At 37.0% G+C, this 21,686-nt stretch overlaps 1 long non-coding RNA gene across 1 annotated transcript; it reads left to right on the forward strand.

Moving 5' to 3' along the window:
- Window positions 1-10,184: 10,184 nt before the first annotated feature.
- On the forward strand, window positions 10,185-18,027 carry LOC131409310 (uncharacterized). Its single transcript, XR_009220898.1, has 4 exons — window positions 10,185-10,298; window positions 12,268-12,371; window positions 14,925-15,074; window positions 17,548-18,027. It is a non-coding gene; the product is annotated as an uncharacterized LOC131409310 (long non-coding RNA).
- The last annotated feature ends 3,659 nt before the right edge of the window (window positions 18,028-21,686 follow it).

The following is a 21,686-nucleotide window of genomic DNA, read 5'->3' on the forward strand; positions in this document are numbered from 1 at the left end:
CACTTTGCATTATACCCTCAATGTCCATCCATGTTGTCATAAATGGCTGGATTTCATCGTTTCTTATGGCTGAGTAGTATTCCATTGTGTATATATACCACATCTTCTTTATCCATTCGTCCCTTGATGGGCACTTAGGATGCTTCCAAGTCTTGGCTATTGTGAATAACGCTGCAATGAACACAGGGGTGCATATATCTTTATGCATTGGTGTTTTCAAGTTCTTTGGATAAATACCCAGCAGTGGAATAGCTGGATCATATAGTAATTCTATCCTTAATTTTTTGAGGAATCTCCATACTGTTTTCCATAGTGGCTGCACCAGTTTGCACTCCCACCAGCAGTGTATGAGAGTTCCCTTCTCTCCACATCCTCTCCAACACTTGTTGTTTCCTGTCTTGTTAATTATAGCCATTCTGACGGGCTTGAGATGATATCTCATTATAGTTTTGATTTGCATTTCCCTGATAGTTAATGATGTTGAACATCTTTTAATGTGTCTGTTGGCCATCTGTATATCTTCTTTGGAGAAATGTCTTTCAGGTCTTTTGCCCATTTTTTAATTGGATTGGTAGTTTTTTTGTTGTTGAGATGTATGAGTTCTTTATATATTTTGGAGATTAAGCCCTTATCAGACGTATGGTTTGCAAATATCTTCTCCCAATTGTTAGGTTGTCTTTTCATTTTGTTGGTGGTTTCCTTTGCTGTGCAGAAGGTTTTTAGTTTGATGGAGTCCCATTTGTTTATTTTTTCTGTTGTTTCTCTTGCCCGGTCAGACATGGTACTTGACAATATGTTGCTAAGACTGATGTCGAAGAGCATACTTCCTATGTTTTCTTCTAGAAATTTCATAGTTTCAGGTTTTACATTCAAGTCTTTAATCCATTTGGAGATAATTTTTGTGTATGGTGTAAAGTAAGGGTCTACTTTCATTTTTTTGCATGTGGGTGTCCAGTTTTCCCAACACCATTTGTTGAAGAGACTTTCCTTTCTCCATTGTATGTTGTTGGCTCCTTTGTCGAAGATTAACTGTCCATAGATGTGTGGGTTTATTTCTGGGCTTTTCATTCTATTCCATTGATCTGTGTGTCTGTTTTTGTGCCAGTACCATGTTGTTTTGGTTACTATAGCTTTGTAATATATTTTGAAATCAGGGAGTGTGATATCTCCAGCTTTGTTCTTTTTTCTCAGGATTCCTTTACCTATTCAGGGTTTTTTGTTGTTCCATATAAATTTAAGGATTCTTTGTTCTATTTCTCTGAAAAATGTTTTTGGAACTTTGATAGGCATTGCATTGAATCTGTAGATTGCTTTAGGAAGTATGGACATCTTAACTATGTTAATTCTTCCAATCCAAGAGCATGGAATATCTTTCCATTTCTTTGTGTCTTCTTCAATTTCTTTCAGCAATGTTTTATAGATTTCTGTATGCAGATCTTTCACCTCTTTGGTTAAATTTATTCCTAGGTATTTTATTCTTGTTGTTGCAATTGTAAATGGGATTGTATTCTTAATTTCTCTTTCTGCTACTTCGTTGTTAGTGTATAGAAATGCAACTGATTTTTGTATGCTGATTTTGTGTCCTGCAAATTTACCCTATTCGTTTATTACTTCTAAAAGTTTTTTGGTGGATTCTTTAGGGTTTTCTATATATAAAATCATGTCATTTGCAAATAGTGAGAGTTTCACTTCTTCCTTTCCAATTTGGATCCCTTTTATTTCTTTTTCTTGCCTGATTGCTCTGGCTAGGACTTCTAGTACTATGTTAAATAGGAATGGTGACAGTGGGCATCCTTGTCTGGTTCCTGTTCTTAGAGGGATAGCTTTCAGTTTTTCACCATTGAGGATAATATTAGCTGTGGGTTTGTCATATATGGCCTTTATTATGTTGAGGTACTTTCCTTGTATACTCATTTTATTCATAGTTTTTATCATAAAAGGATGCTGTATCTTGTCAAATGCTTTCTCTGCATCTATTGAGATGATCATGTGAATTTTATTCTTCATTTTATTAATGTGGTGTATTACGTTGATTGATTTGTGAATGTTGAACCATCCTGCATACCTGGAATAAATCCCACTTGATCATGGTGTATAATCTTTTTAATGTATTGTAAGCGATTTGCTAGTATTTTGTTGAGGATTTTTGCATCGATGTTCATCAGTGATATCTGCCTGTAATTTTCTTTTTTTTTTGTGTTGTCCTTGTCTGGTTTTGGTATCAGGGTAATGTTGGCTTCGTAGAATGAGTTAGGGAGCTTCCCCCACTCCTCAATGTTTTGGAAGAATATGAGACGGGTAGGTATTAAATCTTCTTTGAATGTTTGGTAGAATTCACCAAGGAAGCCATCTGGTCCTGGACTTTTATTTTTGGGGAGGTTTTTGATTACTGTTTCGATCTCCTTACTGGTGATTGGTCTATTCAAATTCTCTACTTCTTCTTGATCCAGCTTTGGAAGGTTGTATGATTCTAAGAATTTATCCATTTCTTCCATGTTGTCAAATTGGTTGCCATATAGCTTTTCATAGTATTCTCGAATACTCTTTTGTATTTCTGAGGTGTCTGTTGTAATCTCTCCTCTTTCATTTCTGATTTTACTTATGTGTGCCTTCTCTCTTTTTTTCCTGGTGAGTCTAGCTAAAGGTTTGTCAATTTTTTTTATCTTTTCAAAGAATCAGTTCTTGGTTTTATTAATTTTTTCTGTTGTTATTTTAGTCTCTATTTCATTTATTTATGCCCTGATTTTCATTATTTCTCTTCTTCTACTGATTTGGGGCTTTGTTTGTTCTTCTTTTTCCAGTTTCTTTGTTTCTTTAGGCGCATTGTTAGATTGTTTATTTGAGATTTTTCTTGTTTGTTGAGATAGGCCTGTATTGCTATAAACTTCCCTCTTAGAATCGCTTTTGCTGTATTCCATAATTTCTGGCATGTCGTATTTTCATTTTCATTTGTCTCCAGGTATTTTTTGATATCTCCTTTGGTTTCTTCATTGACCCAATCATTGTTCAGTAGCATTTTGTTTAATCTCCACGTATTTGTGGCTTTTCTGATTTTCTTCCTATAGTTGGTTTCTAGTTTCATAACATTGTGGTCAGAAAAGATGCTTGGTATTATTTCAATCTTCTTAAATTTATGGTGACTTGTTTTGTGGCCTAACATGTGATCAATCCTGGAGAATGTTCCATGTGCATTTGAAAAGAACGCGTATTCTTCAGTTTTTGGATGGAATGCTCTGTATATGTCTACTAGGTCCATCTGTTCTAGTGTGTCGTTTAAGGCCAATGTTTCCTTATTGATCTTCTGTTTGGATGATCTATCCGTTGGTGTAAGTGGAGTGTTAAAGTCCCCTGCTATTATTGTGTTACTGTCTATTTCTCTTTTTATGTCTGTTAATAATTGCTTTATATTTTTAGGTGCTCCTACATTGGCTGTGTACGTATTTATAAGTTACATCCTCTTGTTGGATTGTTCCCATGATCATTATGTAATGCCCTTCTTTGTCTCTTTTTACAGTTTTTGTTTTAAAGTCTATTTTTTCTGATATGAGTATTGCTACCCCAGCTTTCTTTTCATTGCCATTTGCATGGAGTATCTTTTTCCATCCCTTCACTTTCAATTTGTGAGTTACTTTAGGTGTGAAGTGTGTCTCTTGTATGCAGCATATATATGGGTCTTGTTGTTTTATCCAATCAGCCACCCTATGCCTTTTAATTGGAGCATTTAGTCCATTGACGTTTAAAGTAGCTATCGATAAGTATGTACTTACTGCCATTTTTTAACTTTTTTTCCTCAGTGCTTTAGTAGTCCTTCTCTGTTCCTTTCTTCTTCTGTACAGAATTGATGGTCTCTTTAGTTTGACCTCTGTCTGAAAGCTCTACTCTTTAACTCCCCTCCTCCTTCATTTTATGTTTTTGTATCCATTAACCTCTTATCATGGAAATAGATAATTTTTCCTATTTGTGGTATTCTCTTTTCCCCTTAAATAAGTTCCTTTAGCATTTCTCATAGTACTGGTTTCTTGCTGACAAACTCCTTTAATTTTTGCTTGTCTGGGAAACTTTTTATGTCTCCTTCCATTTTGAATGATAACCTTGCTGAGTAGAGTATTCTTGGCTGTAAGTTTCTTCCTTTTAGCAATTTAAATATATTGTGCCACTCTCTTCTAGCCTGTAAGATTTCTGCTGAGAAGCCAGCTGATAGCCTTATGGGGTTTCCTTTTTATGTAACTTGTCTTTCTCTTGCAGCTTTTAGGATTCTCTCATAATCTTTAATTCTGGACATTTTGATTATGATGTGTCTTGGTGTGTGCATCTTTGGGTTTATCTTGTTTGGTGCTCTCTGTGCTTCCTGTACCTGGATGTCTGTTTCCTTCCTTAGGTTAGGGAAGTTTTTATTTATTATTTCTTCAACTAGATTCTCTGTCCCTTTGTCTCGCTCTTCTCCTTCTGGGACACCTATAACACGGATGTTAGTGCGCTTGATGTTGTCCCAGAGGTCCCTTGGACTGTCCTCACTCTTTTTAATTCTTTTTTATTTTATCTGTTCAGCTTGGGTTATTTCTTCTAGTCTTTTATCCAGCTCGCAGATCCATTCTTCTGTATCATCTACTCTGCTTTTGAGTCCCTCTAGTGAATTTTTCATTTCCAGTATTCTTCATTTCTGACTGGTTCTTTTTTATACCTTCCATTTCTTTGTTGACATTCTCACTGAGTTCGTCTATTCTTCTCCTCAGATCAGTGAGCATCCTTAACACTCTTTGTTTGAACTCTCTGTTGGGTAGGTTGCTAATTTCTGTTTCACTTAGTTCCTTTTCTGCGGTTTTGTCCTGTTCCCTGACTTGGAATGTATTTCTTTGCCTCCTCATTTTGCCTCTTTCCCTGTGCTTGTGTCTATGTATTAGGTAGATCAGCTACATCTCCTGCTCTTGGATAGGTGACCTTGTATAAGTGGTGCCTTATGAGGCCCACAGTGTGCTTCCCTCAGTTCTCAATGTTCCAGGGGTGACCCCTATGGGCTACGTGTGTCCTTCTGTTGTGGCCTGTTTGCTCTCCCTGTAGGCACCCAGGGAGGCTGTGTTATGCCCCTGGCCAGCTGTTATAATGCTCAGCTGCTTGTAGTTGTTGTGGGCCCTTCAATCTCTTTATCAGGTGTGGCGAGCCCCAGCACAGTTGGCTGCAAGTTCTAATACCACATTTGTGTTGCAGTATATCTTTTAAGTCAGTAGGCCCCCAGCGTGGCAAGTTGTTAGGCTCAGGGCCTTACAATTGCTATAAGCCTCCAGCCTTTATGTCTCTTGTCCGCTCTCTGAGGATTGCAGCTGTGTGGGGCTAGCCTCAGGCACAGGAGCACCCGATTGTTTCAGGCTTTGGAAGGTGGGGAAAACCCCCTATGTGGGTCTTTGAGAAGCACAATTCTTCTGTAGCTGACAAGCCCTGCCACCCACAGGTCCACACACACAGTCAACACAGTCTTACCCCATGCACATGCCCCGACCTCCTGAAGTGGACCCAGTCTCTCCACGGCGGAAGCCCCACACACTCCACCACCACCCCACACTCTCCACTTGCTCTTTGTGCACGCCCTGCCCCACTGAAGTCGGCTCAGTTGCCAGGCTGCAGAGAATCCAGTCACCAATCTATGCAGGCCCACAAGTTGCCTGAGGGCTTGTTGTTGGGTGGGGCCAGTCTCTAGGGTGGGCTGCCTGCCCTGGCTGAGCTATATTAAATCAGTGCTCTAGTAGGGGGGCAGATCCTGGGCTAGCAGGCCTCAGGGAGATCTCCAATGGCATCTGTGTCAGCACGCCCACACTAGGCCACAACAATGGCCGCTGCCAAAGTCCCAGTCCCTGGAGAGGTCTCACCTCTCACCAAGATGCACTCACAGCCTATCAGGTGACTCTGTTTTCACCAAAGCACTGTGCACCTTTCTTTCTGGTGATTTTAGGTTGCTTTCTGCAACGAGTGTGTTTGTGCGTGGGCCCTTTAAGAGCCGGTTTTAATTTCTTTGTGAGCCAGCTTTTCTGGGGGTACTCCCCAATGTTTTAGTAGCAGGCAAAGGCAGATATTATGCCACTCGTCTCGATTGTGCTGGGTCCGCAAAACGCCCACAGCAGGAGCGCCTCCAGGGAGGCTGCGTACCTGTGAGCTGCTCCCCCGCAGCTGTGAAGCTGGCGGCTTGTGAAGGCCGTGTTTTTCCTCTCCAGAAGGGAGTTTCTGCCTCTTCCACCTCAATTAGGATTGTCCGTTGTTGCAGGAGTTCCTCTTATCCAGTTTTCAGTTCTGTGTCCGGGGTAATTTTTCCACGAGTAGTTGTAAATTTGCTGTGTCTGTGGGAGGAGATGAGTTCAGAGTCCGCCTACGCTGCCATCTTGACTTCTCTCCCTGGTCAAATGGTTTTGATGGCAGTACTCTTAAAAAGCAATTCTAAGAACAAACTCATAAAAGTGCCATTGTAGTGTGTGTGTGTGTGTGTCTGTGTGTTCTATGATGCAAAGTGAATGAGGGATGGTTATGCTATGAACAATATTTGTCTAAGTGGGCAAATAATTTTCCATTCTGTCATCCACCTACTCTTTCCTTTGTGATGTCTATATCCTTTACTGCCACTTTCCAAATGGAAAGTGGGTGATGTCAGGCTAGTTGTACAGACATGCCTTTTCCATTTTAAAAGCATATGTGGAACTCTGCAAGTAATCAACCACAGACTACTAAAAGCTTTCTCAGATTTGAGCCTTCTACACTATTCCAATTAAAGTGGACCTTTCTCTCCACCATGGGAATTGCACTGTATAACTGATTACCGAGCACATCATGTAAACGGCTCTTAGAAACTGCAAACAGCCCATTATGGAGAATGCACCTTATTAACAAAGGTTATATTAGAATCTCACCCTGGTAACTAATCGCGTCAAATGTACAGTACATCAATAGGCACATAGACTAGGAAGCAGCGTTTTTCCAATTAAGTGAATCAGTTTGACCTTCTGAACTATAAATAAACTGCAGCAACAGCTCCTGATTAGGCTTAAGAGTCTGACTTCCATCGCACACAAATGCCTCAGAACTTAAATATACTTAGAAAGTTAATCCTATAAAGAGTCAATGAACAGATTTAAAGTTTCAGCATTAATGCCTTGGACCAGAGTTTCCTCAAATTTCTGCAGTGCAGGCAGAATAGGACTGTATCCCTCTGAATAGATAAACAAGCCCTGAATTAGTTTTCACCCTCCCTCAGGATAACTAATTTAGCAGAAGTAAACCCATTTTCAAAACAGAATAAAATATTTGCTTCCCTAAGTGATTACAGGGCATGGCTTTGTTGGGCTACTGCCCCTTCATAAGCATGTGCAATTAACTGTACTCAGTGTAAATTTAAAGTACTTGTTAAAAAGCAGATTTTGACCCTTGTTTATTTTTACTTGATGGCCATCCTAGAACTAATTCAAAACCTATTCATATGATTTAGATCTGAAGTCCAATCCAGTTCTTTAATTTAAAAGCATTATACTTAGTGTACAGGGCTGACGCTGCTGACCCACCTTCAAGGGAGGGTACCCTTGAGTTGTTTTTCTGGTGTTAGTAATGGATTTTCATAACTTTTCTAGGTCTCAGTTTTCTCATCTGTAAAATGAAGGACTTGGACTAAATAAGATTTAAGCCTCTTGTAGATAAAATTTCTATATATCTATATATGTAGATAGCTAACAAAAATTCAGACATTGTTTAACCAGCCCGGATAGAAAGGATTAATTTTCGACAGTATTCACTATAATTTTCATCATAATATATGAGAGGGAGATGATAAATAAGAGTTTAAATTCCTGCAAATTCAAAGACATAATGGCTAGTATATTTTCTTATTAGCAAGATAAGAGATTTAATAATTAGGAATACAAGCTCACTTTACACAAAGATCATTTTAGATCTTTTATATGAAACATTCAATTTCTGAAAACAGCCTTGAATAGCTATGTGGGCTCTTTAAATTTAAATAAAATGTCTTAGCCTAGGGCTCCGGCTGCTGATATAAGATAATAGGACTGTGTTTCTTCATACCATTTCCTCCTTTACAGGAACACTCGAAACAACAAACTGTACTTAGAAATCTTCCATACCAAATCCCATTATTTAAATTTATAATCTCCTCACTTACTGGATTTAAGGATTCCAACTATTACAAGGCAGAGTTGAGGAAGAGGAAAAATATCTCCTTGAGCCAAGGTTCAAGAGTATTTATTTCAGATTTTGAGAAAGGGTACTGTGAGGTCGATTGATCATACAGTAGTTGGTTTTGGGGACATACAAATTGGCCTGCATCACATGGTGTTAGACATTCAGTACTTTATTTGACTAGTGTAATGGTTGGAAAAGGAGCTCATCATCTAATATTCAGGGTGAAATCTTGGCTTTTGATATATTTTTCCTTAAATTTTTGTAAAAATGCAAAAGTACTTACCATGACATGCGTAGATGTCTGAAGTGAAATTATAAAATGGGAAATATTTCTTTATTTTTTCCTGTATCTATGTATATATATATACATAAATATATATATATTTGTGTGTGAGGAAGATTAGCCCTGAGCTAACATCCATTGCCAATCCTCCTCTTTTGGCTGAGGAAGATTGGTCCTGGGCTAACATCCGAGCCCCTCTTCCTGTACTTTATATGGGACGCCGCCACAGCATGGCTTGACAAGTGATGAGTGGATCTGTGCCCAGGATCCGAACCCGCGAACCCCGGACCGCAAAAGCGGAATGTGTGAACTTAACCACTATGCCACTGGGCCAGACCCAACTATCTATGTATATTTTATGTGTTCTTGGGGACTCTTTCATCCTGTAGATATCACTGTTTTTCCTTCTCAAAGAAAGGCATCTGACAGGTAGATTCACACAGAAGCTCTTATGACTTAATAGATCATTCTTTCCAGAAGAATTAATATATTTAATATAATATTTGATATACTTAAAAGAGAGTTGGTGGGTTAACACAAGTGACTGAATATCTATTAATGATATGCTACCTGAATCAAGCAGATATTTCTTTTTTTTAAATTGAGGTAACACTGGTTTATAACATTATATAAACTTTAGGTGTACATCATTATATTTTGACTTCTGTATGGACCACATCTTGTTCACCACCAAAAGTTTAATTGCTATCTATCACCTTTTACCTCTTTCACCCTCCCTCCACCCCTTTCCCCTCTGTTAATCACCAATCTGTTTTCTGTATCTATGTGTTTGTTTGTTGTTGTTATTTTGTCTTCAAAATATGAATGAAATCATATGGTATTTGGCTTTCTCCATCTGATTTATTTTGCTTAGCATAATACCCACAAAGTCCATCCATATTGTGGCAAATGTCACAATATGGCTGAGTAGTATTCTATTGTATTTACATGTCACATCTTCTTTATCCATTCATCCGTTGATGGGCACTTAGGTTGTTTCCAAGTCTTGGCTATTGTGATAAGACTGCAATGAACATAGGGGTGCATAAATCTTTTTGAATTAGTATTTTCATGTTCTTTGGATAAGTATCCAAAAGTGGAATTGCTGGATCGTATAGTAGTTCTATTTTTAATTTTTTGAAGAATCTTCAAGGAGATATATCTAAGCAAAATGATCTTCTTGAAGTCCTTCTTATTCTATAACACAGGCAGGTGGCTATTATTCTTTCTTCTCACAAGGCTGTGAGAAGGTGCTGAGAAAATACAAGCTCATGAGGAATTGTTCACTTCATTTACTACTTTTCCCCAGCACCTAGAACAGTGCCTGATACAGAGTCAGCACTCAATATGTATGTACTAAATGTGTGAATCCTCACTCTCTCTTACTGTCAAAATTCAGGCATGTCAACTCAGGGCAGGTAGGGACTGCAGAGATCTGTTTGTAAAGCTTATTGTATTGAGAAGCCCACATATAAGTGGAAACTGGATACAGAACGGTCATGAGCAAATGTGGTGGTGACTGCCATGGGCTTACCAAAATCATTTTCTCTTTCTCCTGAGCAGATAGCTAGACTACATTTCCCAGCCTCCCTTGCATTTAGATGTGGCCATGTGACTGGATTTTAGCCACTTGAAGGTGGGCTGAAGTGAAGTGCACTACTGCCGGTCCTAGCTCTTCAAAACCTTCAGTGTGATTCTTTATACTTCCTTTTCCTCCATGTGCCAGCTGGAAGAGGATCCAGCAGAACACTTCATGCCCTAGGGGAGGCTGGGAGGAGACTGGATGCTGAATGAGGCTGTGGAAGGCCCCCTGCTGAACAGGAACATCTGTGTTGGATTTTGTGTGAGTGAGAGATGACCTTTTATTTTACTAAGCCATATGGCTTTTGATTTGGGAAGGGAGAAGACGATTCAGAGGAGTAGTGAAGCAAGATAGGGCAACAGGTAGGAGTGAGCCAGAGGGAATAGAAAAGTGGTTGAAAGATTGGCAGTTTGCAGAGTATGAGAAGTAAGCAAGTAGATAATTTGAGGTCTGAGTTTGATGCCAGGAAATGAGGAGAATTGGCTGGGCTAGGTCAGCCAAATGAACCACAAGAAGTGGAGTCACTGGCTAAAAACTGCTGATATTGGGAAATCTTAATACCTTGGGCCAGAGTCTTCCTTTGAAGTTAACAGATATTACATAAGCAGAGCCCTAACTGACCGTGAATGTTCATCATTCTGCCAAATAAAACAACAAATACAGTTGTTAGTCAACTAAAATACTTACTGTGACATAGCAAAAATTTAAGATCACACTGCCTTATTGCCTAAAAAGTCTTCTCCCACTAGAAGAAAGCTTCCCCTAAGACCTTATTTCCAGGTAACACTGAAGTAGTTTTCCTCTCATCCTTCAAAATTTTAATTAACACTTACTTTGTCCTTGAACCTTTCGTATTCAATGAGAATACATTTTCAATAAGCCATAAATTTCTTAATGTTTCCACTTGTTGTGCTCAGTTTGGCTGGTTTATGCCTTTATGGAAAAAAGAAGTGTAACAGCTTTTTCATTCCTCTACCAACATACTTCACTGCCATTTTGGGCCACTTTTTAAGTTTCTCTACTTAGATTTTAGTCTCCGTAAGTGCCCACTAAGCTCAGCCATCTCCTCCTCAGGGAGGCTTTCCCTAATTCTACCCCTCAGACTTGGTTGTTGACCCCACTAATGTGTTAGAAAAAAAAAACCCACTATACTTTCCCCAATCATAGGAAATCTACCCTGATACAATTGTTCCTAAACTTACTGTTTTTCCATAAAGGAACTATGTCTTATTTCTACACTTTCCACAACGCAGGTGCCCCAAAAAATGTTACTGAAGAAATAACCAATGATCTAAATAAATATTGCCATTGCATTGTATTATTTTAGTTCCTACAGCTAGTGCTGTGTAGAATTTCAAGATATAATAGCGGCCATTGTTGTAATAATGATAAATGAAAAAAAAGCCTTAATATTTTAATCAAGGTATAATACATGTATATACATATAGTAAAGTATATACAGTGCACTAATCTTAATTGTACAGCTCAACTAATTTTTCATATATATTCAAATTCATGCATTAGCATCTACCCATTTCCCACACCCCAGGAGTCTCCCTCATGCATCTTCCCAGTCAACAACACCACCCACCTCTCCGTGAGATAAAAACTATTCTCACTTCAATCACTTTTTTGTGTACTTAAAAAACTATATTACAGTCAAAACCAGTTGTTGGTTGGTCAAATAAAATACTGTGGCAACGCACAAATTTGAAGAACTGACCTATGGTATAGACTACTACCCAATTCCCAAATAACTCCTGAGGGGCATTTGGTGATAGATATAAACTTAGAGCTGAGAAACTCAATGTCCAAACAGGATAAATTCAAAGAAAGCCATACTCACACTACTAAAAAACAAGGATAAAGATAACAAAGATAAATAAAGGCTCATCCTACACACATGCATACACCATTTAGCATTTATTGCTATGGTAATCACAAAAGATTGCCAATGACTGGAAGCTAAAGAAGCATAACGATGTCCTTGTAGGAAAAAATATTATAAAGTATTAGTAAGACAGACATTTTATGAGAATGGAGCAGTGGTGACCTGACACATGTCTTTGAAAACCAAAATTTGATCCTCTGGCCTAAGTACTGTGTCTCTCAACAAAAAGATGAAAGACAGAAAGCAAAAAAAAAAAAAAAGTGTGATGAAGTGTAAAGTCCAGTTGGAAACGAACCACTTGAAGCTTAATTCTATTTTTTCTTTTTTTTATGCTGGAAGCTTCAGCAGTATCAGGTTAAATGTTCCCTGCCCTTTATGATATTGAATGGACTCCAGTTCCTCAAGGCATCAGGCAAATGCTTTCGAAGAAGAGGAAGTCAGAGGTAAGTTTGTCCCATGTAACTAGTTATTTCAGTATATAATCAGGAAGTGTCTGTCTGCACTTGAAGATGCAAAGGGAACACAAACTGTGAGAGGCTTTCCCATCAGGACAAAGGCAAGCATGCAGACTGCTCCTTTGAGTTAATACTTGCCTTTGCTCCAGTGGGTAGCTTTAGCTTTGTCATAGGCATTTTTTTTCTTCAAGATTTTAGGATTCTATGAAGTTGAATTTTCAGGTACAGAGTGGCAAGTTCCCCGGAATAGGAGAGGAAATTACTCCGGCTAACTCTGCCTCTGAGGCAAATGTTTACTGAAGAAAAGCTATTAATTCATCTTGGGACAATAAACACTTTTTCCTGTCCTATTGCCAGTTAATAATGCATGATAAAAAGTTATGTTCTAACTGTAAATCAGGGCCAACAAAACATACCATGAACTTATTTTCCTCTCAAGTCCAATAGCTTGATGTGTGTTGTTTTAATATTCCCACTCGAGGCTGCACATCTAATGTTATCTTTGAAAATGTGCTAACAAGCCTGAAAGTATTGGAGCTTTTTAATACATTTTTATTACAACTGAGGATTTTGAAAAATGAAATCTGATGCTTCTTGCTCAGAACATAATGTGAAAGCAAAATAGGAAATAAGAATATGTCAATAGAATTTATGCCACATGGTGGAATTGTCTTAATTCATTATCTTGCAAGGAATAATTTTTCCTTTCATTTGTAACATAACTATTTTATGTTGCTATCATATTTTTAATGAGAATGCTTTTTAGTGTTTTTTTTTTTTTTACAGAAGATCTTATATAGTCAAACTGATCTCTAGGAAAAGGAGCTTGGATGACCCACTACTGATGTGTGAAAACTTCTGGCATTGCCTTCAAAAATGTAACAGACTGTTAGGAAGAATATTGATGTGAGGCTTTAAAATTCTAAAGAAGATATTTTGGAACTCCAGGGAGAGTTAACTCATCATCGGAAATTAATTCATCATTAATTGGAAATTAACTCATCATTCAGATGCATAATAGTTTGGTTCAAATAAAATGGGCTTCTATAAACACGTCAGCAGTGTTGGTAATTATGAGGTATGAAATTCATAAACTTGCCATAAGAAGAAACAGGAGGCCACATTGAAAACTCTACTCTAGGACAGTCCAGCTGAGCTACTAAGTACTTTTATAAGTTGGATAAATTACTGAATTCTATTGAGACCTGTTTTTACGTAGTAAAATGCAAACATTGACTTAGATCTGTGTTTTTTAAAATTTAACCCAAGGACCCATTAGTGTTTCACAGACAGATACCTGGGGACTTTGTGGGGAGAACACTGGTGTGGTATTAGGATACAAATTGAATAGTCCACTGCAATAATGGCAATTAATATAACTTGTTGTGTGGATCTCGTGCCTCCAAAGATTCTGGAAATTAAAAAAAAAAAACAAAAAACACTTATGATAGATCTAATGGTTTTCTCCTTACCTTAGGAAACAGGTATCCATGATTAAGCTACAGAAAGTACACCTTAGTTGAAGCAGTGGTAAATCAGCTTGTTTATCCCAAGCCTAGTTGTCATCAGAGATAAAGTTAGGGGGGAAGGACTATGGGCCACATTTGTGATAGTTTCCCTTGGCGAGGTATCTTCTGTGTATCCTAATAGTGGAAACCTTTGGCAGTAACAGAGCCCTACACCCTGGCACCTGTGGTGTATGATATTTCGGGAACTTCTGGGTGATAATTTGGGCTGGATTGGAAATATCTGGGGCAATAATCTGGGCAGAAAAGTAGCAGTGGAAGCAGAGATTCAATCTGCCATAAGTAAAGAGAGACGCAAACTCCAGTTGTGCTGGTTTAAACAGGCACTTCCAATAACAATAGTGTTGGTGACAACTACGGCAGTCAACTGTGTTATTTTACAAGAATTTTCCCAAAGGTGGAAGTGTTTTATTCTTACAGGATTCACATATTAATATATCACTCTGCTTTGACTTATGAAAGAGGGATCAGTTTGATAACTGAAAGAGCTTGTTGATCTAACAAAATTTAAAATTAGCTGTATTTCTATACAACAATCTTATTTTTTATTTTTTTAAAGTCAAAAGGAAAAAATTCCCTGTTGTAAGTGGGCTAGTTAAGTTGATATGTTATATTTTTCTTTACATGATCTGCCATATGTTTATAGGACAAAAATTGTATTACTGAGTTCACAGTATAAATGTGTATCTTCATTATTACATGAATCACTATGTAATAACTAATGATCCCTCATTGTGATAGTTATTTTATGTGTTAACTGGATCACGGGATGACCAGATGTCTAGTTAAACACGATTTCTGGGTATGTCTGTGAAGGTGTTTCCAGGAGATATTAGCATTATAATTGGTAGACTGAGTAAAGGAGAATGCCCACCCCAGTGTGGATGGGCTTCATCCAATCCATTGAGGGCCTGAATAGAAAAAAAAGTCGGCTAAGGGAGGATTCTCTTTCTCTCTCTGATTACTTGAGCCGGGACATTGATTTTCACTTGCCCTCAGCATTCCTTGTTCTCAGGTCTTCAGACTCAGACTGGAATCTACACCATTGGCTCTCCAGCTCTCAGGCCTTATAACTATACCACTGGCCTTCCTGGGTCTCCAGATTGCAGACCACAGATCATGGGACTTCTCAGCCTCCGTAATCATGTGAGCCAATATCTTAATAGTAAATTTTTTTAATATATATTCTTCAGTTCTGTTTCACTGGAGAACTCTAACTAACATACTTCTCATCAATTATTATAAAGTAAACATGCACATATAAAATTTAGCATAATTGTAAGTAGTTATAAATTATCAGCTAATTGTTTCGGCTAGTGAGTTTTGAGCGAGTGTTCTATTGTTATGGAAATTTTGTTAGTACAAAAATTACCTATTGTTAAAATTTGATGAGTTTATCGTGTTCATATTATTTTCAATTCTTACACATTTTAAAATAATTTCTAAGCTAATAAAATAATATTATGCATTATTTTCCCCACATGTCAGGATAAAAAGATAAGTTTTAGAAAACAAAATGGAAAGCCATCATAGACGTTAATGAAAGAAAATCTTTTGTATCATTGGATGCATTTTTGGAGAAAACAGAATGATATAAAAAGGACAACATTTCAGAGCTATTAGTCTCAGTATAGTGTAGCACTATGTCATTGATGGAAAAGGATGTGAATTTAGCTTCTACCTCCATTTCATCCATAAATTATAAATTTCCAGAAAAACTGGGATAAAACGTATATGAAGAAACCATTAAATCAAATATATTTTCTGACGATCCAGATAATTGATGTAATTTGAATATGTATGGAAAAATTTTAAATTACCAAATGACAGAATTCAGAAGCATTAATGAGTTCTTCCAAATTGCTAAAAATGTACTAGATCCTTGTTACTTTATTGCAAACAGAAGAATTCTATATATTTTTTCTGTTTTGCAAATTAGATGGGGATGGAAAATATTCAACTGATGGGGCAAAACATAGGAATCATTTATCAAACAGTCTTGGTAAACATGAAGAGAGTGAAAATAGTATTAACTGCTCAAAATTGAAATCTGATCAACTGTTTAAGTTTTCTAAACAGAGAGTAAGTGTGCATAAGAAGAATGTTGGCAAGGTCTCATTGAATGAATTATATACACAATTTCGTTTTTGCCAAGGCAATGACTAGTGTTCAGAGGATAATCCAAGAAGCTCTATGATATATCATGGGATTTTCTTCTATTGCAAAAAATGTATCAAAATGAACATTTTGAGTTTTTTTAATGTAGTAAAAGACATAATCATAGAACAATCAGACATATTCTTGGAAGAAGACTTAGAGAAAAAAACGACTTAAATCTAGACATAAAAAAATAATTTCAGGTGTCAGATGCAACAATACTGCACAAATGCTTGGAAAAAAGAATGGATAGAAGCACTCAAAATGTTAAAGATATTTTGCCTTTCTTGTTCTGTGCATTGTCTAAATTTGATGGGAAACAATGAGGTAAAAATCTTTATTGATTCTGATGCATTTTAAAAGCTTTTCAGTGTCAACAAATGTTGAAGCATACTAAAAATATATTTACCTGCATAAATTTGCAACCATTGTCAAAACGGCAAAGAGAGAGTCGATTTGATGACTCCAAGCCACAGAATACTCATTAGAGGATACTAATTTAATGCTCTTTTAGAAATTGTTGATGTATTAACTAAGATCTAGATTCTGTAATGTAAAACAAAGATATACTTTAAAAAATATAGTTAAAAAATTTATTTAGTCTGTAGTAATGATATTTTAATCAAAATTAATGTTATAGGGAAAATGATGCATGAACAAAAGTCAATGTATAAGAGTCCTTGAAGAGGACTCTTCATTGACGAGTTTGTGAAATTCTTTGAAGAAAACAAATTGTTGATGCTTATGAAATATTACTAATGCCAAATAAATTATAGACTATCATTATTGACAGCAATTCAAAACACACTAGAAAAAAAATAATGACTCATTTTGAGTGTTAACCTCACAGTCAGCACATCTATGATTCAAACATAATCTCAAAATCAATTTTTTCCATGTCAAATGCAATTTCTTCCTTACAAAAGATTTACTTATGTTGAAAGGAAAGAATTAGATTTTATATGTTTAAAGTGGCATAATATTTTCCAATGAAATTCACTGATGAGCATAATAAGAAATGTGCTATTGATGAGACCTCTATTTTTGAAAAACTAATGTGCTTAAATTTTATAACACCTAGTAGAGCTTCCATTAGAGTTTTGCAATATATTTGGGTATAAATTTGCTAGACTCCATTTAAAATATCTTTGTAGCTCTCCTTTTATATTAACTTAGCCAATGAAGAAAGTAGTTCCTCATAAAGTATATTAAAAATCACTTAAGTTCTACCATATCACATGACTCAAATCCAGCCCTCATTTTTTAAATAGGAAACAAATATTAGAGCAAATACACATGGAAACTGTAATACACACTTTCATTTCCATGAAAACAAGGAGCATAACTCTTTTACAAAAAATTATTATATCCTAGTGACCTTTGTGGAAATTAATAAAAGAAATCTTAACTAAATTGGAGTCAGAAATGCCTGTAGGGGGAGCTATCATGCCCTGTCATACATTGTCAATTACTCCAAACAGGAAAAGATATGTGCTTGCATCTCTGGCAGGAAGTGCAACTACTTTGCTACTGAAGGAAGATTTCTCTCCCCAGCCGGCAACAGCCCAGCCAATGAGAAATGCCACATCTCAGCCAATGAGAAACTCTGCTGCTCAGCTAATGAGAAGCTGTTGCTGCCCTGAACTGTTACTTTCCTCCAATGTAATTTTCTTTAGAACAGCTCCTCCCTAATCTCCCTTTTTCTCTATAAAAGCAGTCCCCCCCACCCACCCCCCCACTTTGTTTTCTGGATCTGCTTACAGTTTGCCATAGTATGCATGTCTTGAATTGCAATTCTTTTAGCTATTCGCAAAGTAACTCGTTTTGAGGATCAAAATAACAGGCGAATTTGTTTGTTAAATTGACACTTTAAATTTTTAATAACTATGATGAAAAATTCAAATTTATTATATTATTTTCAAGTTTTGATTTGTTGAATTTGTACAGAATGGCTTTATGTTTCTTATCACTGTTACTATTAAAAATAAAAAAAAAAGACTAACTTTCACTCCTTTTTTTTTTAACTTGAAGAAGGTGTGATTCTTTTTTCTAATTTTCCCCAAGCCTGTCTGCTCCAAATAGTCCCTTTTACATTTCCGGAGCTTTGTCTGGGGGACTCAAATCCTAAAATTTTATTTTAAGTCATAGAATGGAAGATGTGATGTAAGGAAAGTCCCCACTAGACAAAGAGATGAAAGAGAAAGTGCTGTGCTTTGTTAAGTGCGGCCAGAGGGAGAGTGATTATAATGAGAATTTTGCCTGAGGCCACCATGGAAATAAGGAAGGAGATGGAATTTTCCTTGAAGAAGCAGGAGAAACAGCATGAGTACCATATGTGATTTTTATAATTTACTGTGTATTTCTCAAACAACAAAAAACTTATAAAACTTTGGTAGCCCAAAATACTGTTTTAAAACTGAGACAGACTAAGAGAGTTTTAGTGCTGAGTTCAAGGTCTCATCACACTGTCTCCCTTCTTCCTACTCTTGAGTGGAAATGGAGAATCTGGATTAGAGATTAGATCAGTTTCTGGTAAAAACACCAATTACATGTTAGCCATCTAAGCTTAGAATGTAACCTTAAACTCACGCTACACTAACGTTTATTTAACACCTATTATGCTTTAAAAATGCTCTAAACCTTTTATAGCTATTCAATTAATGTTCATAAAAACTTATGAAGTAGGTTTAAATAGATTAAGTAAATGCCCAAACCATATTTATGTGCCCAACCAAACATTTGTGCTCTATGCACTTTATACTACCTCTTGACAACAAAAATTTATTTTAAAAGTATTTCCTGAGAAAGAAAAACAGATGGAGGTGAAGGGGGAGAAGACAGAGAGGCCCAGGCAGAGGGAAGAGGGAGGGAAGGAAGGAAGGAAGGAGAGAAGGAAGGAAGTGGGGAGAGAGGGAGGGAAGGAAATGAAAGAAGGAAGGAGGTGGGGAGAGAGGGAGGGAAAGGGAACCCACTGCTTGGGTTTAGAGGTATAAATATTAATGAAAAAGATGTGAGGAGATTAGAAATTCTCAAATCACTGTCCACTCAGTCAAAGCAAGTGATGTCTGGAAAGAAGAGAAAAGAGAAAACATCTCAAAAGGGTAAAGAGATTTTAAGGGAATGACTGGATTCCAAAGTGAGTTTTTGTATTTCTTTTGTTCTATGATTCGATTCTTATTCTATGAGAGAACTTGCAGAAGGAAGATTAGAGAGTAGCTTTTAAGAGTTATAAAGACTAAGATAAATGCCAGAAAAGGAGATTGGAAGCTGTATTCGGATTTTCACCATGGTGATATGGGTCTAGAGAAAATAGCATCATCAGATGGATTTATAACTGATTGATGGGGCCCAAACAGTGATGATAGATAGCTTGATTTCAAACTGGAGGGAGAATTTTAACACAAAAACAATGAGTTTGTCTCTCAACACTGACGATGGTCTACATTTTATAGCAATGACTTATGTGGACAGAGATGGGACATGTTTGAATTTGCAAATTACACAAAACTGAGGGGGACAGTAAAATGTTGAATGGTAAAAACTCGAGGCAAATTGATGTCACTGTGTTGCTGTGATAAATTGAATATAGAAAGATAAAATATAAACCATATTTTGCGTTTTATTTTTAAAAAAACACAAAACGTCACAAGTATAAAATGAAGGATACGAGGCTTAGACCAGTGGGCTTTCGGATGACATGAAGCTCAGTGTGAATTGTTATTGAATGTGGCTGTTGATAAATCTACTTTGAACCTAGACTTTGTTAAAAAGAGGCACATAATGTCAAAACCATGACTAGTTCTGTACACCATTCTTTCAAAGAGACAGAGGAGAACAAAGAAATGGTGGATTTGGAGAAAGTGACCAGTCCAGGAGCAGCGAGCATTGCAAGCCGTTAAGAAGCCAGCTTTCACTCAGACTGCCTTCTGTGTTTAAAAGCCTGTGTGGTGAAAAGCAACACACTTGTTCGGCAGGAGCTCTAATTCTTTGGAAATAGTGTTGGTGGATAGAAATTGCAGAGCAACTGGTTTTTCACTTAATTTAAGGCGATATTTTCACAGTCACAATTGCCTGAAGGAGCTGCCTCAGGAGGCAGTAGGTTTCTCACCACCAGGGCTCTTCAAGTAGAAGTGATGACCACTGGGGGAACATATTTAATATTGGTCATTGATTTGTCACCTGTTCCCAAAATAGCACTTGGCCCACATTAGCCGCTAACAAATATTTATTGAATGAATGATTGAATAGAAGAAAGTTACTTATAACTAATATTTTTGGAGCCTTCATTATTGGTCAGGCACAGCTAATTTTCCAAAACTCTATAGGAAGGGACAGTTCTTATTTTCATTTTGCAGCTCACAAAATTGAAGCTAGCTAAGGGTAAGACACTTCCTCAAGTCACCCAGGAACTGAGTGGAAGAGGCAGGATTCTAATGGTGGTACCTCAATCTCCTGAGCCTGTTTCAAGTTTCAGAAGATGGTTGACCAGATAATCTGTAAGACTCCTTCACCAAATACTCCCTGATATATGCTGGTATTAATTAATCAAGGAGGCCATTAGACTGAGGTGGTTCTAGTACCTCAGTGGCCTTCATAAGCAAACCAAAACCTAAGCCTATAAATGCCTCAAGGTTAAGAAAACAAAACCTAAGAACAACCAATCACAAAGAGCCAACTAGACTTTTCCAAATAAAACAAATGCTTTAGCTATAGCCCATTGCATAATCTACCTGCTTTACTTCTTTTCTCTATAAAATCTCTGCCCCAGCTCCTGTCAGTGGAGTGCTCCGACCACTTCCAATTTGGCACTGCCCAATTGGAATCGATTTTTGCTCAAAAAACTCATTAAATTTTTAATACACTTTAGTATCTTTTAACATTGCCAATAGGAAGGACTTGAATTTACCAACTATTACTACCTTAGAACCAATTTGTTTACTCTATTTGTTAACGTTAAAATGGAGGAGTAGGGATTTAATCTCTGAGACAATTACATATGTGTCATGGATATTTTAATTAATTGGCAGGAGAAAGCACAGGGAGGCAGCCAGACAGAGTAGTTCAGTGTGTGAGTTTGAGTAGCTGGAGGCCAGGGTGGCTCTGGGGCTTTATTATGTTTTGGATGCCTAGAAGTGTATGGAGACAGACAGTGGAAGGTGAGGCCAATGATGGATTACACTATTTTGCAATCTTGTGAGGTTTAAACTATTTTTTTTTTTACAGGGTTTAGAGGAATTATCATCCTCAATCTTTTTTTTTTTAATTGAGTTAACACTGGTTTATAACATTAGGTAAATTTCAGGTGTACATCATTCTATTTCTATTTCTGTGTAGATTACATCATGTTCACCGCCCAGAAACTAGTTACCATCCATCACCATACACATGTGCGCAGTTTGCCCTCCTCCCTCCCCCCTTCCCCTCTGGTAACCATCAATCTAATCTCTGTATCTATGTGTTTGTTTATTGTTGTTTGTTGTTGTTTTCATCTATTTATGCGTGAAATCATATGGTATTTGACTTTCTCCCTCTGATTTATTTCACTTAGCATAATACCCTTAAGGTCCATCCATGTTGTTGCAAATGCCAAGATTTCATCTTTTTTATGGCTGAGTAGTAT

This window comes from Diceros bicornis, chromosome 8, assembly GCF_020826845.1.
Source record: "Diceros bicornis minor isolate mBicDic1 chromosome 8, mDicBic1.mat.cur, whole genome shotgun sequence".
Lineage (NCBI taxonomy): Eukaryota > Metazoa > Chordata > Mammalia > Perissodactyla > Rhinocerotidae > Diceros > Diceros bicornis.